A 14,403-nucleotide genomic window follows, 5' to 3' on the forward strand; every position below is an offset into this window, starting at 1 on the left:
GCGGTCATTCAATCTCGAGATATCCATGTCTGAAAGGTGTTCTGAAGGCTGTTTTGTAGGACACCTTATATATTTTCTTTGACATTTTCTTTTAGAGCTTGGAAGACTAGTTCATCGACTACCATGAACATACCATTACGATCATTCAGTCTCGAGATATCCATGTCTGAAAGGTGTTCTGAGGTGTTCTGAAGGGTGTTTTGTAGGACACCCTTTATATTTCCTTCGACATGCTTGTAGAGCTTGGAAAGACTAGTTCAACGACTATCATTAACATACCATTGCGATCATTCAATCTCGAGATATTCTTGCCTTAAACAGTTATGGCTTTTAAAAATTTTCGACAAATACTGGAACATAAAATATGATAGAATTCAGGACGACTCTAATTTATTTCACATCTAAAAATGTGGGGATATTGTTGGTCGCATCTATCGTGTAGAAATTGTTGCGTCTATAGATGATTTACCGTCCCACGGCAAATAAGATTTCATTTGGATCGATCCATAAAATTCGTCTACAAAAATTGCAAATTGCCTAAACATCCGCCGTCTAGTGACAACATTTGTATTTACCGATTACTTTTCTTGTTAAAATTGTTTATCAAATGTAACGGACTCACTGAATATCATTAAACACAAAATAAAATGTTTATGCATAATTTTCAGGGAAATGGAACTACATAAAACTTTATTTCTTATGTAGATCGTTTTAATTGTTTGAAAATAATCTCTCCATGTTTCTCTATTTTTCTGATTCTTTTATTGTTTTATGTTTCACCGACCTGATTTTTATCATGAATGCATAAAATCCGCTGTCAAACTATCTAACTTTGAGCGACAAAGCTAGATAAAATTAATGTAAGTATGTGTAAGTAAACTGCGGGGTTGTGGCCGTCACTTATCCGTGACACCGGTAGCGCGCGTGTTAAGGGGCGAGGGAGGCGCGAGGGTAGGGGCACTGTAGCCAACAATGGATAGGTAAATGTGGAGGAAGAAGTTCGGAACCTCGAATGACCGGCCGCGGAAGATTACGAGGAGGAAATTAGTGGTGCGTAAAGGTACGAAGAGATCACCTGTGCCTTATCCTTCTGCGACGGAACGCTTAGGGTCCCGTAGAAAGAGGCACTTCGTATACATACATATACTCCCCGGAGCCCTCCTAGTCGTCACTCCTCCCACGCCCTTATTTTTCAGAAAGGACTCACCTCGTAACGCGAACAGGCACAAAGGTACTCCACGGAGGCATTCAGCCGTCATAGATCCTTGATTAAACGATGAATGCTTCGGCCATTCATGTCGTGTATCGCCGTCCTTCGTCTCCTCTCTTCCGTGGCCCTTCAACGGCAATAGCGGGACCTAGAAAACACGTTGGAAACGACATTTCATCTTCATCCAACGAGGTGCACGGGCACGCATGACCCTGCTGTCTGCCAGCCGGACTGTCAGTGAATTTCGATCACGAATCTTTCTTCATCCACTTTTTCTTTTTTTTCCTCGAGAAACACCGTCGTTTCGACAACTGCTGCTGCTTCTCGTGTTCTTCCTCGTCGGAAGTCTCACGTCGGGTTCAAAATATGTACAGGCTGCAAAGAAATGGTTACTCTTGGCTGCCACGGGCGTATTTTACGTCTTCGGATCGATGGAGACTTGCAAAAAAAAGTTTCAGCAAAATTAACCTGATGACCTTCAATTTCAACGTCAAAATTTTTTTTCAAATACTTTTATTTTTCTTCACTTATAATCAAACACTTACATTTTTTCAAAATACAAGATAAAACATAAGGTGCAATGCTTTAATAAATTTGACCTTGAAATTCACGGTCGAAGACAATTTTATTTATTGCGTCGTGTTTTATTCTGTATTCTTCAAAACGTGGTAGAATACAATGACGTAAACAAACAAATTTGACCTTGAAAGTCAAGGTCGACGACATCTTTTGGATTCCATTGTATTCTACGCGTCATGGAGAATACAAGGTAAAATACAAGATAAAACATAAGGTGCAATGCTTTAACAAAATTTGACCTTGAAATTCACGGTTGAAGACAATTTTGTTTATTGCGTCGTATTCTGTTCCGTATTCATCAAAACATGGTAGAATACAATGACATAAGCGAACAAGTTTGACCTTGAAATTGAAGTTCAACGATAATTTTTTGGATTCCATGATATTCTATGCATCACGGAGAATATAAGGTAGAATACAAGGTTAATTAAATGCTTTAAGAAAAATTTCACCGTGAAATTCAAGGTCAAGGACACATTCTTTTTCAATTGCATTGTGTTCAATGCATCATGGAGGATACAAGGTGAACTAATATGCAAGAGCAAGCTTTTATTTGCACCCTGTACGTCGCCAGTTCGCGTCTCATTCCGTCAGATTCGGTTAATTAAATACGTCTCCGCGGAACGGCAGCCGCCATATTTTACGCGCGATCGTGGCCGTCATCGACGCGACGGTAATGGAAAATAATTTGTCACCCCGCGAAGCACGAGCGAAGAGCAACGAGCAAGCAGCCAGATCGCGTTAAGCGATTTGTCCTTGCCATCCGAGGGAGGTGGCATTATCCTGCGCAGCGAATGTAGATGTCCGATTCCTGCGAAGGGCGAGGGCGGCTGTTAGTCCCGTCTGGATGAGCCAACGTCACGATATTAGTGTCAAACGGAACACTCCTAACCGGGGAGGCGAATCAATCATGCCGCTTTAGAAATATTTCGTGAACCGAAAGGAAGTGAAACTTTTTAATAATCTCAGAAATTATTGATCAGGGTGGCTCCTAGTTATACTCTTCTCAAAACTAATTTACATTTAATAAATTCACTAATATATATTTTAATTTAAAATTTATACTCAATTTTTAATGTTATATAAATCACAATAAATTTACTAATTTACATTTAATAAATTCACCAATTTACATTTTGATTTAAAATTTATACTCAATTTTTAATTTGATATGAATCACAATAAATTTACTAATTTAGATTTAATAAATCCACTAATTCATATTTTAATTTAAAATTTTTATTCAATTTTTCATTTTATATAAATCACAATTTTATTAATTTACATGTAATAATTCACTAATTTATATTTTAATTTAAAATTTTCACTGAATTTTTAGCTTTATACAAATCACAATAAATGGTAAACGATTTTTGGAGTTTGGTCTGACGTTTTCTCAATTTTTTCGAAAACCGTTTGGTTTACGAAAAAAAGTAATAGAACAAAAACCACGCAGTCTGTCCAGATTTACAGGTTTTGTCTAACATATTTTTCGACACGATGAATAGTTTTCGAGAAAAATGAGTAAATGAATTATTTTAACCGAGGGCGCTCAAACGTTGCACAGATTTTTTGATTACGACAAATTCAAAAGTCGAAAATAGGGACCACCCTATTGTCGATACAATTTCAAAAAAATGACGTCGAGATCTCGATGTTGCGTTCGAGATCTTCGATTACCGGGCGGCCGTCGAACAATGAGGGGATCCTCGAGGTTTGACATTTCATATTCCCTGGAAACTTTCCCACAAAACGTTTGACAGGCGAAGACATGCGGGCCGATCTCCACGGAGCGAAGGTAGTTTTTTGTCTTTCGAGTGGCGAAGGGCTTTCCTCCAGCTCCGCAACGAAAACCAACTCCTCGCGAACACAGGACCGGAGAGGCATTACGCATTCACGCACGAACGGGCGCGCGTTTCAACGCACACACCTTGCCGCGTTACCATTATTTCGGACCCTTGTGGCGCGTCACCCCGCTCGGGCTCTCGCGCTGCCTCACGCCCCGAGATTCTTGCCGAGTGCTGGGCCTCTTCGAAGACAAATATTTATATCGCGAACGCCCGCTGCGCCATTGTGAAATTCGCGGCAACTCTTGCTTCTATCAAGGTGTGGAGCACCTTCTCATCGTTCACCATTTAACACCCCACGGGCTTGCTCCGGGGGGAGCTAATGGCAGAAAGAGGAGGAGAGTAGCTATAGAATTTCTAGAGGCACTCCGAGCCAGCGAATGGTGCATGCGAAACGGGAAATTTACGAAATTGCACCGACATTTTTCATTTTTAAGGGATTATGCCATCCTGTGGCGGCCGAAGTGACATCAAAGTTTACGAATTTTTTTCTCCAAAAGTATGAATGTGACAATTTTTTTATTATGATATATGGTTAGGGCATACATTGAAGGTTATTCTTTAAAAATTTCACAAAAAAATATTAAAAAATGGCCGAGTCATCCGTTTTCTTGCATAGCTCCTCCGTCAAAACACGAGTAGACGGTGTTACAGATTGTGATGCCCAGGGTTATCTGAAATTAAAAAACTCATGATCTTCTTGATCCTAGATAAATTCGCTATCGTTCATCGCTAACTATAATTCAATCTGAGTAAAGAAATAATTAATTTGAAATATTCTTAATGGGTGGAATTGATTTACGAAAGGGTGTAATTGATTTGCAAAGAGGTGAATTCGGAGTGCAATGCCATAAATTAATTCCACTTTATATGCCGTGGACAGTTTGAAAAAGCGAGAATTAGTTCTCTCGGGTTGTCTCTTACGTGGAAGGATCAGGAAGGCTCCATTTTTACTCGGGCGGAGGGACGAGCATAAATCGTGGCCATGATAATGGAATTCTCACCGGGGGTCGCATTGACACGGCTGCGAAGTGTCGTCGTGCCGTAGGGGTAAATAGATCGACGTCGCGGCGATGCCAACGGGGATGTATCGGGAGGGCGGTAACCTCCTACGTGTAATGTATGTACCTAGAAACATCTACGGCGTATCGGTTTCAAGTCCAACAAATACACAAGGTGTCCGAAAATGTTGTACTTAAAAGGGATGATTCCTGGCATCATTTCAAACAACATTCTCCTATGCGAAATTCCAGTTCTCCGTTCAGGAGTTATCAACGAAAAACATGAACCAATCAGAGCGCGTCTACTTGCGAGCCAGTTCCGGCTCAGCCAATGCTGACGCCGCGCTCAACGGGGACCGCGCTGTGATTGGTCAGTTTCTTTCGTTGATAACTCCTGAACAAATCGTCGGAGAAAAATTTCGCAAAGGAGAAAGTTGCTTCAAATGACCCTGGCAATCATTCACGTGAAGGAACTGCAACATTTTTGGGTCTTAATTCGAATATTTCATTAGTTTCCTGTCGTTTTGGGGAACAAGACCGTCTAGTTTACAGTGATTATTTAAAAATCCGCATGATCTATTAAAAATCCTTTCGCACTCGCAGAATTGTGCTCCCACCCGCAGCCGTGCCGGTGCGGTCCGTGCAGGCGGCGTATCCTACGGACAAATGATTAGATTAGATGACAAGAAATGGTCCCCGTGTGAACTCTTCCATAGAAGGAACACGTGCTCGATTTTCCCTCCTTTTCCTTGCAGGGGCCAGCGTTCCCTCTCGATCTTTTTCTCCTATCGCGTCAGACGTCGTGCGTTGTTCGCATGAATCACGTCCCATCGTGCGGATCTCACCCTCGTTCGACCTCCGTTTATCTCGTAATACAACGTTGACCGGATCGGAGGATCTTCCCCCTGTCCCCACTGTAATCATTTCTCCCGAACCTACCTGTCAAATTGCCGATTCCATTACTGTGATCATTAGACTGGGGATGCTTATGGAATTTTCAACTTTTTGTAGACTTTGAAGAAAATGGTACCAAATAAAATTCAATTTTCATTGGTAATAGACAGCGGATTATATGCATTTAACACAAAACTGAGTAGGTGTAATTTAAAACAGTAAAAATCTTCGAAGAATTTAGAAACACTCTGTTATATTATTTCCAACCTATTAAACATATTGAGAGAGAAAATAAATTTCTATTTCACTCCAGTTTGCTAGAATTCGTTAAGAAAATTTTTATTTCGCATGAAAATCCTAGTAATAGGGTTTGTAGATCCGTAATAAATAATAATCGTACTAGATTCTGTTGAATTTAACTCTTTGCACTCGGAGCTATTTTAACTGGAAAATTTTCATTGGTAGTAGACAGCGGATTATATGCATTTATCTCAAAAATATAGTAGGTGTAATTTAAAACAGTAAAATCTTCGAAGAATTTAGAAACACTGTTATATCATTTCCAACCTATTAAACATATTAAGAGAGAAAATAAATTTCTATTTCACTCCAGTTTGCTGGAATTAGTTAAGAAAATTTTTATTTCGCATGAAAATCCTAGTAATAGGGTTTGTAGATCCGTAATAAATAATAATCGTACTAGATTCTGTTGAATTTAAGCACTTGGAGCTATTTTAACTGGAGAATTAAACATTTCTACCGATCCATTAGGTCGTTCGGAAAGTCATTTCGTTTCTCAAGGGAAATTTGAATAAGTTATTTGAATAACTAATTTTAGAATAAGTTCTGTAACATTTTGTTCTATGATCTTTTGCAATTTTTCAGGCAACTTAAAAATCCCATGCTCGAAAAATTTCTGTTTTTTATTAGCAAAAAATTGAGTTATATGATTTTCTATGACTTTATTTGAAATTTAATTTACACTGGAAATAGGATTGTAGTTTATTCCAATTTCTTAAAATTCGTTACAAAAATTGAGAATTCCATAAACATCCGCAGTCTAGTAATAACAAATCGAATCAATCCATCATTATACGAAAAGCGAAATGACTTTCCGAACGAACTAATAGAATATTTCCATTCCCTACGGTTTTTTTGAAATTTGATGGATCCGAAATTGTTATAATACCTCACAAACAGTACCTAAATCTTTAGTAATTAATTAGACACCAATATATTTAATAATAGAAACACTATTTTGAATAATGGTGCAATAATTTTTAGTGGTGCCTCAAAGGGGACAACCGAGTGCAAAGGATTATTACTCCAGCATTTTTTAAAAATTTTTATCAGCCGTAAATGCATAAAGCAGGCCTGGACAACGCTGGCTCGCGGAACAGATGTTGCAGGAGAAGGAGCAGGAGAAGGCTCCGAGCAAGAGAAGGAGAGAAGCAGCCACATCTGTTCCGCGAGCCAGCGTCGCCCAGGTCTGGCATAAAGTACAAAGATCTGCAGTCTAGTGATCTGAATGTTTCGACGATCAACGTATCCCGGAGTACGCATCAACCTGTGTCTCGATATCATAAAACAAGAACGTTCATGATACCATCGGGACACTGTGGAACCTATTGTAATCTTCCCAGTAATTACCAGCAACACCTCCATACACGTTTATGGTCATGGTCCTCCACGGCGCCGATTTTTATGGCGAATCGTTAGGTAGTTAATCCTACGGTGTGCAACGACCATCGTTAATACCTCCGCAGGAACTGCTTCTTTATTACTTTAAGCCAGCTCTGTCCCACTATCTCTGGCCCACCGCAGATGAGCAACGGTGAGGTGCTACGTAACCCATGGTTATTTTACGCGGCGCACAACAAACACCGGGAGTTGAAACATAGTTTCTTACCGTAAGAGAGAACAAATTCTCGATCCTTTCCCCCGGATCTCGACAATGCGCCGGGATGCGATAAGCTGCAAGGATTAACAAGCCTATCGTAGCGGTTCGCGTTCGTAACGTTCCGGTAAATATGCGTAAAAGGGATTCCTGTAAAATATTCGAGACGTTGGGTACGCCGATAATTGGCTGTGCCGATTATTGCGGTACCTTCGATCGTACTTTATTCTAATATTACGTTGATATAGGTTCTGCACGCCTTTTGCAAGTAAAATTCAACCCTATGCAAATCAATTTCACTTTCAGTATTTTCTCTGCAATTCCGACAACTTGCAGTTTTTTTTCAAAAATTTTGGTCACGTTGTGTAGCAAACCAATTGTTCTAACTTCTCCAAACATTTCAAATCGTATATTCCAATATTAAAGAAGCTATTGTGTTTTCAAGAGTGTCCGAATATTAGTGGGAGTCACTGTATCTACACACAGTTTTCATGCATTACAAAGTCAACGAATATGGTACCTATAAATAATAGGTACGTTTGCCGTATGAGAATCTTCGAAATTCTAGGATTCGGATTCGTGTCCTAGGTCCTAGGACAGCAGTGTCCTGGTGAGTTGCAGCAATGAGTACTTGCGGGCGCGTGCCGGCATCAAAAGGAAAATGAGATACGACGCGCTATAGTTTAGTAGACGTTTTACGGAATTCGGGTGATTCATAAATTACGCCAGTCAAAGCAAGAAGGAATGGACCGCCGATGGAAATTATGACTCGTTCTAACCCAGCCAACGGGGAATCGGACAAGGGGTCCCGAAAAAGGAAAAACCCACCTCGCCTTCACTTGTTACGATTTTGAACTGCTCCTTGGCTAAAATCATACTCGGAGACCGTCATAAAACTGCAACCATCATCGCAGGGCTATTTACCTCGGAGGGTTGTATACCCGGTCCGTCGACAATGGGGTGCGATTAAGGGGCACCACGAGCGAACAATATCGTAGCACCTTGCAAAGATAATTACCCAAGGAGTATATAAACTGTACTTCTTCTTAGTTTTTCTCCAACCCTTTCTCCATTTTAGTAGGATCCTGACATATTATCCACCGTGGCGATTATTTTTTTTTTAAGTCAACTGTCCATGGTTGAGGACTTTTTTAATAGCTCTGTCAACAGCGATTGCGAACCAACGAATATTTTCGTTTACGATTATTTACAGCACAATTGTGCAAAATTCTATTGAGCCTTAACCTATTGTGTTGGCAAGAAAGCAATTTCTTTTATTCAACCAACGAACCATTTTGTTCGATGATCTTTGGCTATCTTTCCTTATGAAGTTTACAAAAACTCTTTCAATGGTAAAACCGGAGTTGGGCAAAATTTGTATTTAAATACAAATATTTAAATACAAATACAAATTTTGCCGAACTCTGGGTAAAACATTCACTAACGACGATGACTTGAAGTCGCACTTGGGTCAGTTTTCTGCCGATAAGAACCAGGAGTTTCATGAGCGCGGAATTATCAAGCTACCAGGAAGATGGCAAGAGATCACATCGAACAAAAAAAATTCGGTTTTATTTCACCTTAAAATATCGAGATTACTTTCTTGCTAACCCAATGCAATATTGAGCGCGACTCGTGGTAAGAAACTCGGGTAAAAAATTTTTAGACAAAAATTAACCGCAAAATTCAAAGCTTTCCAATGATATACAGTTCAAAAGGAATGGTCACTGAATAAGGTAATAATGATACAATAAAATAATTACGAAACAAAATGTCGCGAATTTAGTTGCCAACCTAATACGTTGATTGTTGTCGATGCATTAACGCTGCTAGATGATCGATTAGAAACCGTGATTCTAACTCGAGGAATCAGCGGGCATGATCTACCTGCGTCGCGCAATGCAGTTAAATCTCATGGCGCTTCCGGAAACGCTTTGTTCAGCGCGGGCGGGTATTGAATGACGCGCATTTCAAACTAAAGAAGCAGTTCGTCAAAAGGCGAATCGACCTGCGAGAACAAGCATCAAAAGGAGGAGGCGAACGGCAAAACGGCGCGTCGACGTAATTCGAGACCACGGGCGAGGCGAAATGACAGCAGCGCGGGCCGCTCCCGACAAAAACGGCCCGAGAGAATAATAAGGACGCCGCACCGCTCAGAAACGGGGAGAGAGAGCATTCTATTGATCTCTCTTTGAAAAATATGTACATACATATGGTCGTTACCAGTTTTATTCCAGTGACGCAACGCGTTGCATCTTCGACATGTAATGTTCTAGTGATACCTGTACACATTTCTTGTATAATGCTTGTACAGGGTGTTCCGAAAATGTACCACCTTCAAAGGGATGTCTAGGGTCATTTGAAATAATTTTTTCCTTTACGAAAATGTTCTCCTTGGTTTTGTTCAGGAGTTATTAATAAGAATTTGTTTCAATGCTTATACAGGAAAACGTTAACAGGTTCCAATCCGAATCGAAACGTTTTATGCCTTACAAACATAGCTATATTCAGTGTAGAATTTGACCGAAACCGTTGCGCCGCGAAAAATATTACTTCTCAAACTTAAAATTGCGATCGATAACAATCCCTCCCTTATACAGGATGTTCCAAAAATGTGCTTCCTTAAGAGGGATGATGTCTAGGGGCATTTAAATAATTTTTTCCTTTACGAGAATGTTCTCATTGGTTCTGTTCAGGAGTTATTAGTCAGCATTTTCGCACTCACGCAATAAAAGTGACACAATTCAAAAAATGGCAATTTTGAGGTTATGTCATTATACATTTCAGTATAAGGTTTACAGTATTCTTTAAGTTGATTTTTCTTAAATGCTGCATTTTTCAGTTTTGTCACTTTTTTGCGATTTGTTTCAATGCTTATACAGGGTGTCCCGAAAATGTACTTCCTTAAAAGGGATGATGCCTAGGGTGATTTGAAATAATTTGTTCCTTTGCGAAAATGTTCTCCTTGGTTTTGTTCAGGACTTATTGCTCAGCATCTTTGTACTTCATTATGAGGGATGATATCTAGAGTCATTGAAATAATTTTTTCCTTTACGAAAATGTTCTCCTGGGTTTTGTTCAGGAGTTTTTAGTCAGCATTTGTTTTAATGCTTGTACAGGGTGTCCCGAAAATGTACTTCCTTAAGAGGGATGATGCCTAGGGTCATTTAAAGTAATTTTCTCCTTTGCGAAAAGAGTTACCAACGAAAACCGTGGACCAGCACAGCGCGTCTATAGTGGAAAAAGTGACTTCAAATGACCTTGAGAATTAAACCTTTGGAGTACAACATTTTTGGCGCACCCTGTATTCCTTACCACAAACATTATTCTTGTTCTATGACCCCACGATTTACTACGAGATTGTGGCCGTCACACTGGACGTTCACTGCCGAACCAAGAAGATCGAGAATTGATTCTCCGATGTTTTCGAATCCTCATGGGTCCGGAAATCTATTCGACGAGGAACGATTCGTATCGCCCAGTTCCCATCATCGGGATGCGCCACGATAAACGTGACGGAAACACACACACAGAGAGAGAAAGAGAGAAAACGACCAAATAGGGGATGTTTCCTGAAAGATCGAGAGAGAGAGGGGGATGGAGAAAAAGCAGCAGGGAGGAAGGAGCTAATGGCGATCGGGAGAATCGGAGAGAAAAGGAAGCCGAAGTAGGTGAGGCCAGCAAGTAGGCTGACAAAGAGCCGGCCGTCAGCACTGTCAGCACTGTCAGCACTGACAGCGGGCTCGAGTTACGTCACTGGTTGTGCTCGGCTATTGTGCTTTTTCAGGGCGGCCATTGAAAAGTTTGCTCACAGTCAGTGCGGGTAGGAGAGAGCGCCAGCTATAGCCGAAGCCAAGAACGCCGGGGGATCCTTTTCCAGAGACAAGAAGACGTCTTTGCCCTTTCATGGGTGAGGTGGGAGTGGCCGCTACCCGAAATTTGGCCCGCCATCGTGAATACGTTCTTCGCGTATGATGGAAAACGCTGGGAAGGCTTGAATAGGACATCTTATGGTTCCACGTGATCGGATGTGCCAACGGAAAATGTATATTAACCTGGATGCCCCATTATTCAATGCTTTCAAGACTTGTTCCGATCTATTGGCGTCTTCTCGATCGTCTCGGCAGCTATCACAGAAGATCAGAGTCCAGATTAAGACTTGGTCCCCACTGGTGACCCGTTCCGTCTCAGTCCTACATGTGAGGATTTACAGGATCTTCGCAGAGTCCCAGATCAGGGCAAGTGACTCGAATTGAGGAGAATACGGTTACCCCCTCCCTCAGCCAGTACTTACAAGGGAAGGACCCCAAGTGTCCGACTTCGATTTTGATAATTTTTTGTGAGACGATGGTATATGGATCCCTAATGATGTCTGCAAAATATTAGGTGTAGTTACTCAATAGTTTGAAAGATATAAACAATTAAACTTTCATACCTTGTTGATATACCACGATTTGCAGCTCAAGTTTTCAAAGCCGTGAAAGTTCAATTGTTCATATCTTTAAAACTATTGAGTAACTACACCTAATATTTTGCAGACATCATTAGGGATCCATATACCATCGCCTCACAAAAGATGATCAAAATCTAAGTCGAACACTTGGGGTGCTTTTCTTGTCAGTCACGTGATATTGCAACAGCCCTACATGCGTCACAATGGCAGAGAGAGAGGGGGTAACTGAATTCTCCTGAATTCGAGTCAATGCCCCCGGATCTGGAGACTCTGCGAAGGGTGCTGCAAATTCGGATACGCGTTTAATTTGTAAAGAAAAAACAGTAGATCGATAAACAAGGTTTCAGTGGGGTTTCATCCTCGAAGCAGAGCTGGGTCCGTTGAAGAATCAGAACGTCTTGGCATTCAATTTGAGAAATAAAAGAAGGGGCACCAACGGAATCGATCCGAAAGATTCCCACTGATCGTCCTGGTTCTCGAGCAGGCAATAACGCGGAGCGGTGCGTAGCTCGGAGGACAGTTGAATGCGTAACCAGAGGCTCTAGGCCGGATGTTCCCGCCCAGGATGGATCCGCGTCGTTGCAAGGTACCTCTCGAGGAGTTTCTCCGTCTCGTTTCCGAACCCCTCGAGGTGGTAGCGTCTCTGATTTCTGATCTGCTAGCCGGTGCAGCTACTTGTCACGCCGGTGTGCACGCCCACTTTCCATCCGAAGAAACGAGTAACGAGAACGTTCGGTGAGAAGTTCGTTAGGCTGCTCTCTCCTCGGAGGAGCTAACCTAACCGACCACTGATTTTCATAACAGTGCACTTCCGGCCGACTAACGGACATCAACGTCGCCGGGCCAGACGCGTTCGGCGGCGCGTCGCTTTTCAATTTCATGACTTGTTTTCAGGATCCTCGTGGAGGACGGCGCAAGATCACGCGATAAAATGGACGCCTGGGCAAACAAGCCATTCGTGAATCCTTGCTGTTGATCGGGACCCTCTCTTCGAGTCGCGAAACGTTAAAAGAGAATGGCTACCTTCTAGAATTTTTTGGTAAACCTTCGACCTAGTGTATCAGTTTGGTAGTTTCCACAATGGAGGTACTTGAAAATCATCGACGAGTAATACATTTCGGCGAGGGTGGGATCATTTCCCATGTCAAATTGCATTTAACAGGAGAGGCTCGCCGGTTCTCATGAGACCATAACTCCGCATATGGTAGATTTTACCGCGTTTCATCGGACAGCCACTTTCCACCCTCGTCGTGCAGGTAAAACCCCGGGGTATCGACGATGCCCGCGCTCGTACACGGTATCGATCCGACCATATGTTTCGCGTTTCCCATAACGCTGCCGCCAGAGCGATTCTCGCGTGTGCGCCACGATGCTCCACTTATTGTTAGTCGGAGGAGCAACAGGTTGCTCCGCCAGGCCACACGTCGTGTTTGTAATCGCGGCGGAGATAAAACGATTTCTAACACGCGACCGAAGTATGTACAGCGTGTAAGGACGCGTGATTCTACATCCCCGGTTCGGCGGACGTTTATAAGCAAACTGCCGCGAAAATTACTTTGGAGGTCAAACTTGTTAACACGTTTTGTTTACTGCGTCTTATTCTAGTGGGTTGTAGTCCAGTCAATGAATGCTCATAACGGGGGGTATTGTACAATTTTTAACTTTGAGATTTTGTTTGCACTTGTTAGGAAGTAAACATACGAAAATTCCTACTCCTAGGAGATGAGCGGGGTACAGGGGGACATGATATAATGATATTTTCGAAAAGTTTTTCATTAGAGAGGTAAGGGTTATTCCTGACCTAACCCTTGGTCGAGATACAGAGCGTTCCAAAAGTGAGGGGAAAAATATTTTTTTTCCACTTTTGGAACATTATAAAAGACGAGAGGAGGGGGGAATTTAAAAAAATTTTCCTTCATCTTAGATAGCAGAGTTGGGCATTAATCGATTAAAATTTTAATTGTGATTGATTGATTAATGTGTACGATTAAAAAAAGATATCATCGAAAAATCGACGATTGGTTCAATCGATTGATGAAGTTAATCGTTAATTAAAAGGAGAAATCATCGAAAAATCGACGATTGGATCAATCGATTGATGAAATTAATTGTCAATCGTTGATTAAAAATAGAAGCGGAATATTCTTTAGTGGAAATTTGCACTAACAAGCGAGATAAGCAGAGTTTCAGAGAACGGAAGCGCCCGGAAGCGCCTTCTAGGCGGTCCGCCAAACGAAAACGAGTTTAGAGCACATTATTTTAATAAGCGATAGTGACGAAGAACTTACTAGATGTAAAAACGTGAGAGAGCGTAGTTTGATGAGTGTCGTAGAATTGTAAGAGACCAAACTCGGAATTTGGACAGCCTCAGGCTACAATAAAAGGAAATTTTCCCGGAAAAAAGGGGGGCACGTAGAAGATCCCCTTTTTGGATTTTCCGCTTATATCTCGAAAACTATGTGTCCTAGCGATAAGACCATACTGTACGAAATTAATGCTGACAAAATGTGCCATAAGATTGA

Source organism: Lasioglossum baleicum, chromosome 10, assembly GCF_051020765.1.
Source record: "Lasioglossum baleicum chromosome 10, iyLasBale1, whole genome shotgun sequence".
Taxonomy (NCBI): Eukaryota; Metazoa; Arthropoda; class Insecta; order Hymenoptera; family Halictidae; genus Lasioglossum; species Lasioglossum baleicum.